Source organism: Lutjanus erythropterus, chromosome 21, assembly GCF_056507025.1.
Source record: "Lutjanus erythropterus isolate fLutEry1 chromosome 21, fLutEry1.hap2, whole genome shotgun sequence".
Taxonomy (NCBI): Eukaryota; Metazoa; Chordata; class Actinopteri; order Lutjaniformes; family Lutjanidae; genus Lutjanus; species Lutjanus erythropterus.
This window is the reverse complement of record NC_139337.1, coordinates 29,744,637-29,759,511: the sequence shown is the minus strand read 5'-3', so window position 1 is coordinate 29,759,511 and position 14,875 is coordinate 29,744,637. Positions and strand designations below refer to the sequence as shown.

Below are 14,875 nucleotides of genomic sequence, written 5' to 3'. Positions count from 1 at the left end.
CCTATGAGGTTCTACAGAGAACCCTTCTAAGCTGAAATGGTTCCACCCAGAACCCTATCTGGGCATTCTGTCCAGAACTGTTCCACCTTCTAAAGGTGCTAACAAGAACCTACCCAGGGGCTTCTACTGAGAACCTTTCTAATCCAAGGATTTTATCTAGAACACAGTCAGGGGGTTCTACCAAGAACCATGTTATATTATGGCTAAAAGAAAGGATTTCAACAATGCTTGAAGGATTCCTCTTCCAAACAGGGTTCCTTTAGTCTTAGTAAGAACCCTTGTTCTTCGAAGCCAAATGGTTCTGGGTAGAATCTCAACCCTTCAGGAAGAACCCTTATATCTAAAAGTGTGTAATCCTCCTGTTATTGTCTCAGAGGAGCGGTGAGAATGTGTCCAATAGAGAATTAATACTGACTTCATCATATATATATATATATTTTTTTTTTTATCTCCTTTGAGGAATCGGTGATATTCTGCTCTGCTTTATATTAAACAGCATCCTTTCATTTTATCTGCAGACTGCTGTATGTCTTTAAACTGAGGGGTTTATACACCTCAAGACTAAAATGCATGAAGAACTTGTCTACGGTTGAGCGATAATCAGCCCAAATAAGGCAAATCTGTCCTAACTTGACTTATCACAGAGGAAACGCTTCCACATTTCTTTAGAGAGCAGTCTGAGCAGCAACGCACTGCAAAAAATATCAACCTTAAAAGGTCATTTACAGCTAAAATTAGACTTTAAATACCCAGCTTTCCTACCAGCTGTGTGGCATTTCCTCTGATTTGATGAAGTTTATGTTTCAATTTAAGCTTGAATTTTTACCACGTTAAAGGGATAGTTATGATTTTTATAATGTGTATTACCTGCAGTAGATGGTAGTCGACATGTCCCCAGTTTGTAGAGGCTGCTGTCGACAGTTACTTAAAATTAAAAAGATCAGTGTCAGTTTAAATGTATGCAATATTTAGAATATTTTCACCACTTTACCCTGCTGCCAGACAGCCTTTTCCAATGGGAAACCGCCATTAAATAAGCCAAATGTCACCCTTTCCAAGCCAACCAAACTCCAGTCATAAAATTAGTCATTTTGATTTGCAGGGCACTGGACCTTCTGGTCTCCCACTGCCTCTATAGTGTAGCTTGTTTTTGTTATTGTGTGACTTTAGTCTTAGTTTGGACTCACTGAAGTCACTCAGTAACACAAACAAACTAACCAATCAAGGCAGCGGTAAACCAGCAACACCTGTGTTGTGCTAGCTTAAATTACCATTTTTGTCAATGGAGTCTGGTGGCTTTGGAGAGAGCGATATTTTGGCTCTTATAACAGCAGTTTCTCATTGGAAATGGCTGTTGAAAATATCCAAAATATAGTGTTGACCCTGTCCACAGCAGTACATAGCTGAGCTTCCTACACCGCCATCTGTTGACCGCCATCTAGTATGGCTAATACACTGACTATGGATGAGCACCTCAACCACACTTCAAAAAACAGGAACTATCCCTTTATAGTCCAGAGATTTATTCAAAAACACATTACTTCCTGTATGCTTGAGAATGCTTTAGGAAAAGCCAGTCACAAATTCACTGCAATGTTCTAGGTCATATTTAAACATGTAGAAATAGGTATTTATTTCAGAATAGTCCACTTTTTCATGAGAAAAGGCTCAATGTAATATCCTCAGCAAATGTTTTTGTTGTAAATGTTTCAAGGGTGTAACCAATAGTGTGCCAAAAATCAGGCATACTTTGTGCACACAGTAATCTTGTAGTTTCATAACATTTACATTCTTCTTGATAAATACATTGCAGCTGCAGTTGGAATCGGAGCACTTTGTTTCCTAAACTTGACCATCGGTGTGGTTGTTTTAAACTATCTGTATGGAGTTAGAGGTAAAGACCATCAAAGATCTCGCCGCTACCGATCACCTGGGGATTGACAAACCTACGGCGCTCACATTTTCCCATGGACACGCCTTACTGAAAACAATGCTCTGTTTTAACAGAGAACGCTCGGAGACCGTCCTCAGTTTCTACTGAGTGAAGTGTTTAGAGATTGACTTGTGAGTCTAACATACACATGCTCTCTAAAGCTTGTTTAATTAATTACTCATTTAAGTGTATTTAATGACCTGATAAGCGCTAACTGTTATTATTAATATATCACAATGACACGAGCCTCCTTATTTGTGTTGGCAGGTTGTAAAATCAGTTCTGTCCTTATGGGACAAACTCTCTGAACCTCGGCCTTAATATGCACATAGAGTCATGGAAGACTTCTAAGATTAAATTATATGTGTTGTACACTTGATGTTCATATTTACTATTAAGAATGCATTAAATGTGTTTAAAATGTGTCATAATTTCTCTATAATTCAACTGTAGCTCTTCCTGTGCTCTTGAAAATACAGTATAAACACTAAAATTTATATGACAACCAATCAACTATAACAATCTGTGCTACATCTGCAGTCGCATACAGGTACAGGTGCAGCCCTGAGGAACGATGAAGATGATGATTTGTCCCATCAGATGGGAACTTAATCTAAACTGGGGGGATTTGGGCAGATCAGAGGGGCAATTGGGTAATTTGGAGAACATTTTGGCTGATCTGGTTTGACCAGAGAGAAACTCCATGGACGCACTTTTTAAAAATGACAAACCATCGCGACCCAAATCACAACAGGCCTCATCAGGTCTTAAGTTGTGCATAAACTAAAATTCCTGACCTTCTTTACATCACCTTATATTAACTTGAAATGTGTCACATGTTAAATACTTGATGATTTTGAAATAAATTAATTTATAAATGAGTTTGACTGAGAACCCAATATAAAGGGTCATAGCCAGAACAGAGGACTGTTCTATGGTGTAATGGTTCCACCCAGAACCCTGACTGGGAGTCCTACCCAGAATCTTTCCACACTCCAAGTGCGCTAACAAGAACCCACCCAGGAACCCATTTATATTCCATTTTTGCTGGTAGCTACAAACAAACACATTGTTTGTTAGATAGCTAAAAAATAAAACACAAAAGGCATTGCTCTCTACCCAGCTCAAAATCTGATAAACAAGTATATTGCTGGCTAGCTAAAAGGTTAATTAGACCATTTCCTGTAGTTAGATGTGCTACTGTGGAACCTGTAGAAAATATATTCATAAATTTACATCTTAAGTTAGGAACTTTTTTCATTAACAGTAGGCAGCTAGTGTTTTTCTAACATTATCTATTTGAAGATACGTGACCCTATGTTGGTTTTACAGTTAAAAGATAAAGTTGACTGAGTGATCAGGTTTTCTAAACTGTGATTGGAGCACAGAGCAAAAAGAGGACTTGAGGGCAACCACAGGGTAAAGTGGGTCAGCCAGAGGGGGAATTGGGCAAAATGAGGCGCACCTGGGCCTCGTAAATTTACATTAAGGCTGACATAAAGCCTGTAGTGTCTCATGAGGACACACACATTAGTGTCAGAGAGGCCAGGCTGCGTCCCTCTGTGCGCCTCTGTGCCACTTTAAAACTGTGTCAGACCACTGAGACATGTCAGGATGGACATTTTTTGCAGTGCAGTCGGAGCCACCAGAGCCAGCGGAGCGCAGCGGTGCAGCAGGACTCCTGTCTGCCTGCTCGGGCTGCTCACCGCCGGCCAGACATCACATCACACCGCAGCCTGTGGAGGTGACACGGTTTTTCTTCCACCTGAAGCCTGTGACGCTTGCGCGCGCGCGTGTGTACAGTGAATTTCTGCCTCTCTGCTCCAGTGAGAGGGCGTATCCGCGTTCAGAGGGAGGCTGAGCCAGAGTGGAGCGAGTGGGAGGGCTTTTCTCTGTTTTCTGGTTTGAAACAGAGGAAGAAAAACAGCGAGCAGAGCAGCCACGCCGCCCACTAAACAAGGCGAAGCGCGCATCAACAATTTCGCAACCGCTGCTGCCGCTGCCGGCCCGATTAATGTACGGAGGAGAGCAGACACCCACAGACAGACGGAGGAGAGGAGCACTGCTGCTGCTGCTGCTGTGATCCTGCACAGGAGGAACTAACAAAAGGTGAGCTCCACATTTCTCCTCTTGTCTCTAAAATGATATTTCTTTCTGAATGGAGTCTGGCGTCTGAGGGGCTGCGGAGCGTTGAGGAAACGCAACAAAGTTATTTTCGAGGGGAGGGTTGCTTTGTTTCTGCCGTGTGAAGGTGGGAGCAGCATCCCTCCTGTTTGGCTTTGTGTCTGCACACTTTTGCATGTCATGCAACACAGAATGCATGATTGAAGCATTAATTTAGCTGCAAGTATTGGGATGAGAATACATTTTTGGGCCATGTTCTTTGATAAACACTGCTTTTAATTGTGTTTTTGAACATTTTTATTTAGTTTTATTCTTTATAATCTTCTTCATGACAGCCACTGTAGCTGAATATGTCTTTACAGTGATGCACAGGCTTTTATATGTCTTTGTCTGAATCAGTATGTTCCCTTTGTTGTTTCACTATCAGACGTCCTTTGTGTTGTTATCCGAATTCCTGCAGCTCCACCACACAGCTTACAGTGGAGCCACTTGCACTAATGTCATAGTCACCCATTGTTCCAGTGATTGGCTCTGGTTAAAAGCCAAGAAAGTCAACTTTTAGCTTTACCTCACTTCTGCATTTTTATAAACAGGAATTAGACTGGGTTGTACCAGCAAAGATGAATTTAAGCTCAGATAAATTGTAATCACAGCTCAGCAAAACGAGGTTTAAAATTAAGCAGAGCTCTGTTGCACAGTTAAAAATGTTTAATCAATATGAAGATGCTTGCTTAGCCAAATAAAACTGATAAATATATAAAATATACATTTGAATGCTGTTGGGAACTAAAGGCTCTATAACAGTCCTGAGAGGACACGTACATGGACAGCTGCAGGCACCATGGAAGCCTATTGGTTCTGTTTACTTTCTAGAGTCTGATTGGAGGACACATTGCCGTCTGCAGTGGCTGCATGGACTAGTCACAACAAATTTGGCGAACATGACCACACAGCATGTAGGCCACCCTCTGATGATGAAATTTATGTCACTGGACCCTCGCAGATGTGCGTGCGCCTGCAGATGCAGAACGTATAATACTGTCTTAGCTATAAAAGAGGGGCAAAAAATGTTAAACTGCTCTATATTCCTTAACAAAAATGTTACATTGTTTGCTAGCTAACTAAAAAGTTAAGAAAATGTTAACATTCTTTACTAGTTAGCTAAAAAGTTACCAAAACATTATATTGTTTGCTAGTTAGTGAAACAGTTAACAGAACATCACTGTTTGCTCACTAGCTAAAAACAATTAACAAAATAGTACATCGTTTACTAGCGAGCTAAAAAAAATAAACAAAACTCTACCTTTTATGCTAGCAAGCTAAAAAGTTAACAAAACATTACAGTGTTTGCTAGCTAACCAAATAAAAAAAATGTTAACATTGTTTGCTAGTTAGCCAAAAAAGTTAACAAAACATTACATTGTTCGCCAACTAGCTAAGAAGTCAATAAAATCTTAACATAGCTTGCTAGCAAGCTAAAAAGTTAACAAAACATTATATCGTTTAACAAAACATTACACTGTTTGCTTGCTAACCATATCAATAAAATGTTAACATTGCTTCCTAGCTAGCGAAAAAAACATCCTTCAAAACAACTGTGTTGAGTTTGTGTCTTTCCTCGAGGAACTTGATTATTTTGATCAATCCATCTCGAAAAGTTAAAGCTTCTCAAGTGTGAGTTTAACATTTATTGGCTACGGGATCACATTTGAACTTTTTTTTTTTTTTAAATAATAGAGGTTTCAATGTAGTTTTTCTTTACTTTAAGCTATTTTAAAAGTTTGGTGCAACATAATCTAAAGTTAAACCGTGAAATAAACCTCTTTAAAATGTGTTTTTTGTGGTTTAGTGACACTGTGGCCACAGCCTCCTCCTTCTTATCACCTGTATTTGTGTCATATTGGAAGCAGAGTTTTATTCATCAGAAGCATGTTTACTGTCAATCACCTCTGGAGTGGAGGTAGTGCGAGGCGATAATGAAACCTAAGTGGTTTGTTTCCTCTCTGCAGCGTGTGTTCAGACGCTGAATTAGAATTGATCAGCGCTCCAGCTGCGCCTCGGGCCGTCCGTGTTCTGTCTGCCTGCTGCGGCATTTGTTATTTCAGTTTTGTTAAAATGCAAAAAAAAAAGTAGGTCAGATTTGGACGATTTGAGAGGAGATTGTTGAATGAAATCCTGTTTGCCTACAATGTAAATTTAAAGGTGCATTCCTCATTACTTTTCTATACAGGTCTTCTTGTTCCTCCATGAATTAGAAAAACCTTGTAATCCCCCTGCTTTCTGTCTTTCTTTCTTTCTTTTTTTTTTTTTAAGCCTGATTTGCTGCTGCTGGACTTCATCCAACATTTAGGATGTGTCAACTGTTACTTAATTCTCTGCTAACTTAATTGCCTGCAGGATTACAGTGTTGGAATGAGAGTTTATGTCAGTGTGATTTCTTGTTCTGCGAGCAGTAAACCTTTACTGCTTCGTGAGCGTTTTTTCCTCCCTCGTCTGTGAGATGATTTCCTGCAGTTTTCTTTGTAGATGACAGTCTGTAAGGTGTCTTATCTGTGCTCACTGTATCATTCAGGATGGTACCTACTGTAGATTAATTTAGTTTGTACACATGGCAAAGGCGGATCAGCTGATTGATCCGCTGACAGAAAGCTTATTGACAACCATTGTCCCTTCTCTCCGTTTCATCTAAGTGCCTTTTAGAATTTGGTGTGTTGTTTGGACAAAACAAGGAATTTGCAGACTGTGATCAGCCAGATGGACCTGTTTGGGGGCCTTGAGGCAAAAATTTGCTGGTGGGTCTGTAATTGCCTTCAGTTCTTTCTACTCGTGTGCAGAGTGTACCTGACCCCAGGTACGCAAAACACAAATAAACACAAATAACACAACACAACTCCAGGAATATGCATATAGAACACATAAGCACAAGATGAAGAAAACTGCATTTTGACAACTTTAAGATTGAATTTAAAGATGAGATAATAAAGCAAGAGCTGTTTTAAAGGGGCAGTCCACCAGTTTTACACAGCATGATCAGTTTACTCTGTCTGTGTGTGTTTAATATCAGCTTTGGCTCAGAAACTTTACATTTTTAAAGAAAGCCTGAGGGCATGGAGTTTAGGAGACATGGAAGGTCTAACAAAAGAACTAGAAAGCTGTTCTTGTTTCCCAGGGGACTTGGAAAATGTAGACACAAACGCTGCGATGCTGCTTGAAGCAAGCAACCAATGACAGGCCTTAAACATGCAGCGTACATCTGGTTAGTCAGACTATTTAGAGCCAGAGTCTGTGCGGCCTACTTGCAATTATTTTGACTGATATTGAAATTGCGATATGATTTGCGATATTAGAGGTAATTTTTACATCATTATTCTTATTTTGATTGACAAACATTTTAAAATGACTATGATGTCATATGTTTTTTTTGCAGGAATCTGTACTAAATGAAGTGTGTAGAATCTGATTTGCAGGACAGGACATCTCTGCCTCATGACATTCATCAATTTAAAGTTTTTTTTGACACAAGTTGAAAATTGCAGAAAGCCATGTTACAATTCAGTCTTTACATTAAGTCTTTACACAAACATAACATGATTCTGGACGGACATGGATGCAAACTGGAACTTGACTGGTTGGCAGAGACGTACATTTACGAGTTTGACAATGATTAAATAATTAATATTCAATAACAATCAATAAAGAGGCTTTTTTGAGGTTTTCATTGAGGTTTTTTTTTCTTCTGTCTGAGTGTCTCTACTCCAGTGTGAAACTATTACACCATGAATGTCAACATTTGTGTGGCATTTAAGCAGTTTGTCATGTGTAGTAACTGAACTGGGATCAGTGTCGGTGACTCATGATGAGACGATGCAGTAACAAGTACGAACAGGTCTGTGTGTTACAGGAACAACAACAACAACAACAACAACAACAAGGATGCAGGAGCACAAATAGTTCAGTCAGCATTGTTCTTTTATTACTAAAGAGATAAGAGAAAATCTGGACACGCTCCGTCCAAACGCACGTCAGCAGTTTATATTCTGTGGATCAAACTATTGTAGGACAGTTTACATTTCTGCGTTTTTGTTTTTGCTTTGTTAAAGTTCACAGCGTCTCAGTCCTCTAAACAACAGTCACATGAATTGATAAGTTGCTTATTTATTGGCCGGCGTGGCGGAAACATGTCGACCTGCCAGGCTGGAGAGTTTTGGGGCAGTCAGAACAGACCTTTAAGTGAAACGTGATGGATTTGACTGAGCGATTAGTGAGTTTATACACGCCGAGATTAACGGGAACACACAAAGACGAAGCTGGATTTCACCCATAAAACCTTTTTGTTTGTTTTTGCTCACAATTCTTGGATGACGGCTCACATTTTCAGAGTCCAATTGGCGTCTTTCTCACCTGGACAAACACACAGGACAAAATAACTAGGTCTATTAAACCTCTCACAGATTTGGGCTCTCTGTGATTTAAAAGCCGGTGAAGCATTTCACTGAAACATTGCGGTCTTTGTTTAAAAAAGAGAAAAAACATAGAAGCACACGAGAAGGAGCAAAGGTCTGCAGCTGTAAAGAACTGCGTTATCTCACTTATTCAATTGCATTAGTTTAATTTGCTGAACTTGTTGGAACAAGATAAGGAAATGGACTCATGCAAGATTATGAAACACTTTAATGTGAATGTGTGTAATATACAGGTGTGTTCAGCATATAATGGGTGGCTGCAAAAAGAAATGCAGTACACTGAGAGTCCTGCAACAAATAGGGTTAATATTTTTCAATTTTGTTGAGATTATACCATTTTGTTTAGTTCTGATACTGTTTCGGGTATCAGAAGTGTTTCCTGTACTGCCTAAAATGCTGGATCATAGCCAGGCTTTAAAACAGTGCAATCTTTGTCTTTCGGATGCTTCCATCAGGAGATACCACAGCGGATCATCTGCTCGCTGGCTCCGCCCAACCCGGTATGGATCGGCACGAATTGATTTGTCATAGGGTTTTGACACCAGATATACTTCCTTACGCAACTATTCTCAATTTATCCTGGCTTGTGCTTCCCCAGTGGCTTCGATACCAAATACTTTAACTATACTATAACAATTATTTAGTTGCCAGATTTACTTGCTGGATGTTGTACTTTATTTGCCCCAGGCAGTGGGCAAGCTCTCTTGTTGAGTCCTGTTTTGGGTTGATATTTTTTGATTTCGCTGAGCCTTTACCCACTATTTTTTGGGTTATTCTGATCCCCATACCAGTATCAGAAGTGCCTCTGATAAAGCCTAAAATGTTTGTATTGGGTATTGGCGAGTATTTAAGTCAGTGTACCTATCTGATATCGTTGCACTCCTGAAACGGGACCCTGCTACTTCCTATCAGTGTCCAGCACGCCGAATTATTTTAACATGAGACAGGTTATAAAACAGCGATAGTAATCATATCATTAGAGATGAAACAGTCACAGTCACCAGTTTTTTTTTATTGAAAACGTCTCAGTGATTTCAGATAACATTGTGTCCTTTGGATGTCAGTGTTTTCATTGATGCAAAACAAACTCACGTTGCTGCTGCGCCTCAGTGTCTGTTGTTAACTTTGGCTGATGCTGGACAGTTTATCAAAGCAAATCAAACACAGTTATTATGATAATTAAAATTAATCATCAGAATTTTGAGCACCTGTGGGGCTTCTCTGTTAAATGATTGGTTGATTGTGTGTTACTTGTAGCTCGCTCCGTTATCAAGGGATATGACGTTTTGTGCTTTCATTTCCAGCCCTAAGTTACATCCTTAAAGGAAAACTTTGCAGTAACGTTGGATTGTCAAGCACACAGACTGACCAACACTGTCATGAACTACCGGTCCTGCTGATCGTGACCTCTGACCCCCTGACCTCTGAATCCAACAAATTCAATGTTTTCCTCCACCCCTCTCATTCAACACCTTTGAGATGAACTGGAACACTGACTGTAAACCAGACCCGATCACCCAACATCAGTGTGAGCAAATTCCTGCAGCCAGTGAATCCAACATATGATGGAAAGACTGAAACCAGCAGATTTAAGCCCACTGTCCATATTCTTTTGGCCATATATTGCTAGAATCTAACAAATTAAGATAGACAGAGAACTGATGAATGGATAGAAAGCAAATAAGTACCCAGTTTTAACTGTTCTTTCTCTCTGGTGGATTGTACTTTATTTAGCAAATAAGGAACAGTGGAATATCCCTGCTTTTATTTTCTTGCAGTCCTTGTAAGAACACCAGATTGTCCAGATGTATAGAATTCAGCTGCTGCAGTTTAGTCTCAGGGGGAATATGTCGCCTTATATCACCTACACTTACCAATATTTACTTGGCTTTATCTAACAGCCGCCTGATACCTTGTGTGAGCAGTCAGAGGGAATGAAGGTAAACATTGCCTTTGAGTTTGCTGAGGCACGGAGGTTTAGACACGTTCAGAGCTTTGAAATCGTCCTTTAGAGCGTTAACTGGTCTTGGCATCCTATTCCAGCCTTTCTGCTTTTTCTCTTACTTTTTTGGAGCGAGGTGAGATATTAGAAATCTGATGCCGGGCGTTTGGCATCCAGAAAAGGTTGCAGCTTTATTCTGTGTCAAATTGAAACAGGCAGCTTATTTTTTAGCCCCTCGCAGGTTTTGGATCATCCTTTGCATTTTGTGGCTGTGAAAGTGTTGTTCCTCCAATTCTGGTGATTTTCCTGCTTGTTGGATCATGTGATGTGGCCAGAAATAAAATTAAGATTTTTTTTTTCTAGCTTGGGGGATGAATCACAATTATAATCATTTTCTTCTGCACAAATACAAAATAACTAAAACTAACTGGCAACTTATGAAGCTGCCATCATTATTCATATGACGAACATGTTTGAGAGTCCACAGCCAAGCTAGCAGCTCTCTGAGGATGTGTATTTTGGAATTGTGGTGCTGTCAAGTACAGCTACTTGCGTAAAAAAAGACTGGGAAAAGTAGAAGTACTGATTCAACTTCTTTGCTCAAATAAAAGTGAAAAAGTACAGGTTCTGACATGTATCCAAAGTGTAAAAGTAAAAAGTCGTCCTCTGAAGGACATTTCTGCCTGCTGTTTCTGTGCAAAGCTAACTGAACCTCAGCTTTTCTCTGTGGTCGAGTCTGTCTTATGCTATTTTTCTCTTGTTGTGTCTTTTACTTTTACTCGTTGCACCTTTTCCTCTTGTTGTCTTTTATGTTGTTCATGTCTTAATGCATTGTTTTTGTCTTGTTACATAATTTTCGTCTCGTTACGCCTTTCATGTCATTTTCGTGTCATTTTGTCTGTTGTGCCTGATTTGCACTGACAGACATGGAATTGTCTTTTCTCTGTTTTTGGTCTTGAAGTTTGGAAGTTGGCGCGCATAATGGAAAATAAAAACAATTAATAATTCCCCCCCAAAACAAAAAAGTGCGACTTCTAAATGTAGACAATTTTAACTGCAGGGGATTCCTGGACACTTAATGTACAAATGTTGTAAGCTGAACTGTGGATTTGATAAGAGATTCAGATTTTAAGGATTCAGATTCTAGGCTCAGATTAGCCACAAGTCTTTTTTTAACAGCTATATATTATGCAGAGTGTGTTGGACTGGAGCACAGCCTGGTTAACTGCCTTTTTATCCTCAAAACCGTGATTGAAAGTTGTGATGTTCTGAGCAGCCTCTAGTCAGGGCATCAGTTAAATAAATATGACAAGATGTTCATTAACTAGATCAATGATTTCATGTTAGTCTTAAATTGAATATGTCGAGCTGATGTTGATGTCGGCTGATGGAGGATTCACTGCCTGCAGGACGAGACCACGTTCTCCATCAACAGATATTTTTGCCCTCCGTTCGTTGTTTCTGTAACCTCTCCGGGGACCTTCAGTCCGCCTCCGTGTGCCCTCCATACATCATTTCCCACTTTATTCTCTTTCCATTTTCCAAAACTGCCCCTCTGCTGTCTCCTTCATTAATTTCTCCTCTCCCAAGACGTTGGCAGGTCCGCTTCCACCTTTCCCTCTGCTTCATTTGCATCTTGGCTCCACACGGCTGCCCAAGTGTTTTCTGGGAGTCAGGTGGCTAATTGGTTCCCATCTGTTGGGAGAAAGCGGCCTTTACGGGATGTTGGGTAATTTGTGTCAGGAGTTTTACCATATTGATTTAGTTTTTTGCCTCCGCCCCGAGTTCACAGACGGTTGTCCTTTTCTTTTCTTTGCATTGTTGCAGAAGGTGAGCTCTGGGGTTTCAGAACTTTGTAGAAAATGCAGCTCAGGGTTGTTTTTCAATGCAGGACAAAAGGCTTTGGAGCGCCGTTGAAGTAAAATGCACAAAATTACTGATTTAGCTTAGTTTTTACTCTGCTTCTCTGTCAGTTGTGAAAGAGTTTTCTGAGACAACAGCACAGAAATGAAGAATGGCGCTCTGTGTAGCACCTTCCATAGAAATTACAAATAAAAAAAGCAATGGAATGAACATAAAAACAGCAATAGAAGATCAGAGTTGATGTAAAATAAGAAGAAAAATATATATAAAATGTAAAAATACTTGGGTGTCATGATTGACGACCAGCTAACCTTCAAGGTCCACGTGGCGTCGAGAGCTCAGTCGTGTCGATTTTCCCTGTAGAACATCAGGAAGATCAGATGTCTGAACATGCAGCACAACTCCTGCTACAGGCTCTCGTCATGTCACGCACTGACCACCGCGACTCCATACTGGCAGGCCTCTCCGCTCCGCATGCACGTTCAGACCTCTACAGATGATCCAGAACACAGCGAAACATCCGGTTTTCACTCGGCCCAAAACGGCACACATCCCCCCGCTGCTCAGATCGCTGCACTGGCTCCCAGTCGCCGCCTGCATCAAATTCAAAACCCTGACACTCGCCAACAAAACAGCAACTACAACTACAAAACTGCTCCCACCTACCTGAACTTCTGCATTGTCTCACATCTTTATAATAGTACTATTTATTTCTACAGTAGTATTAGAGTATGCATGAGCAGTATTAGTGTCAAAACTGTGGCATGTTTCTGATTGGAGAAATGAGACATGGTGCAACTGTCCCCAGTCTGCCAACCTGAGCAGCAATGCTTTATTTTGCAACCACTTTACTGCAAACATCTGTGTCTCCATCCATCTCCTCTCTGCCGTCTTGATCTCAGTGTAACAAGACAAATAATGTGCACTTCCCCTCACGTTAATCCGAAGTTTTAATTTCACCATCACTGTCTGCACACGTATTGCTCTCTGTGCAAAGATAAGGGCCCAGAGGAGGAAGTGGCGAGGTCTAGCGAACCAAAACAGGAAGTGACAGGAAACACAGAGACGCTTGTTCAGACAGACATGAGAACAGTGAAAAGGACAGTTTGTTTACTTCTTCGTTACCTGAGGAAAACAAATAATTTGAGTCTACAGCAGAGCGCTGAGCCAGCGGCGGCCCAGGAGACCTTTGGCTCTGGTCCACACAGCACTTTACTGCACCTCTTTAACATTCAGTATCAACAGAGAACGCTGTGTTTGGTCTCTGAAGGCTGACATTTATGAGTAGTCTAGACGGGTTCATCGAGCAGCAGGACGAACCAAATCATTGGTGTTTGCATGATTTCTTTTATATAAATGTACAGTTTTTCTGGATGCAAATAAAGCTCTGATATGCTTCAAATATGGCTGTTTTTCCACTAAAAAAAAAAAAAAAAAAAAAAAAAAAAAAAAAAAAAAAAAATATATATATATATATATATATATATATATATATATATATATATATATATATATAAATTTCTTTTACAATACTAGCAACATTTAAACAAAATGAGTCAAGTTAAATATTATTATATTCATGTTTTACTGAAAAGAGATAATCAAGATCATGAATATGATTTTTTTTCCTCCTTGAAACCAGTCCCTATCTAAAGTCATATCTTGGTTTACTTGATGAGCAGGAAATTAACTGACAAGAAATTTGATATATAACTCATTTGTCAAGCTCTAATGTGAAGATTTGCTGATTTTATCTGTTTTATATCATCATGAAGTGAATGTATTCGGGTTTTTGGACTGTCGATCGAACAGAATAATTAAGTTGAAGACGTCACATTGAGCCCTGCGATCTTGTTTTGTACACGCTACTACTTTCTGACATTTATTAGTCTGAACAATTATTGGATTGACTTAAAAATAATAATACAATGGGGGAAAAAAGAAGAAAATAATTTATTGCAGGGGCAGTTGAGACTTTTCACAAGAGTTTTACTAACAAAAACGATGATCAGAAATCATATAGATATCGTTAGCAAAGAAGAGCTGTATTTGACTGTTGTGTGCAGTGTTAGAAATCAATGAGCATGGCTGACTTTGGGTATTTAAATTGCGTGATTTGCAGAAGGGCTGACCTGAGTGCTTTCTGCTGTTGCACCAAATATTCAATCACTGTCATCTGACAAGGATTTACCTTTTTATTAACTTTTTAAAAAATACATCTGCATTTATACGCAACTAGCTGCATCCAGCTTCTCCTGTGGGCTGGGCATCACCACTAACGATATGTATAGCTTCACTCACTCGATTAACGGGATTGGTTCCCTAGGTTTATGACATCATAAACCCAGCCTGACTGAATCTGTTCTTTGAGACTTCCCTCACTCACTGCAGTTTCAAAGCAAGAAATGCTCAGACGTGCAGTTTACTCCTCATTTCTCTCCTGATATGTCTTGCAACTCATGAAAAACACCACATGGACGTGTTAACGAGGTTAAAAAACTTGATTTTCACCAGATGGGTCTTTAAAACAAATCAAATGTGTTCAGAAAG

At 39.8% G+C, this 14,875-nt stretch overlaps 1 protein-coding gene across 2 annotated transcripts in view; it reads left to right on the top strand.

Annotated features, from left to right (window-relative positions):
* Positions 1-3,695: 3,695 nt before the first annotated feature.
* rnf152 (ring finger protein 152) overlaps positions 3,696-14,875 on the top strand; it is a 57,802-nt gene continuing 46,622 nt past the window's right edge. For both annotated transcript variants that reach the window (XM_084747215.1, XM_084747214.1), the window contains exon 1: positions 3,696-4,042. The gene's annotated coding sequence lies outside the window, so the exon portion shown is untranslated. The remainder of the gene's footprint in view (positions 4,043-14,875) is intronic.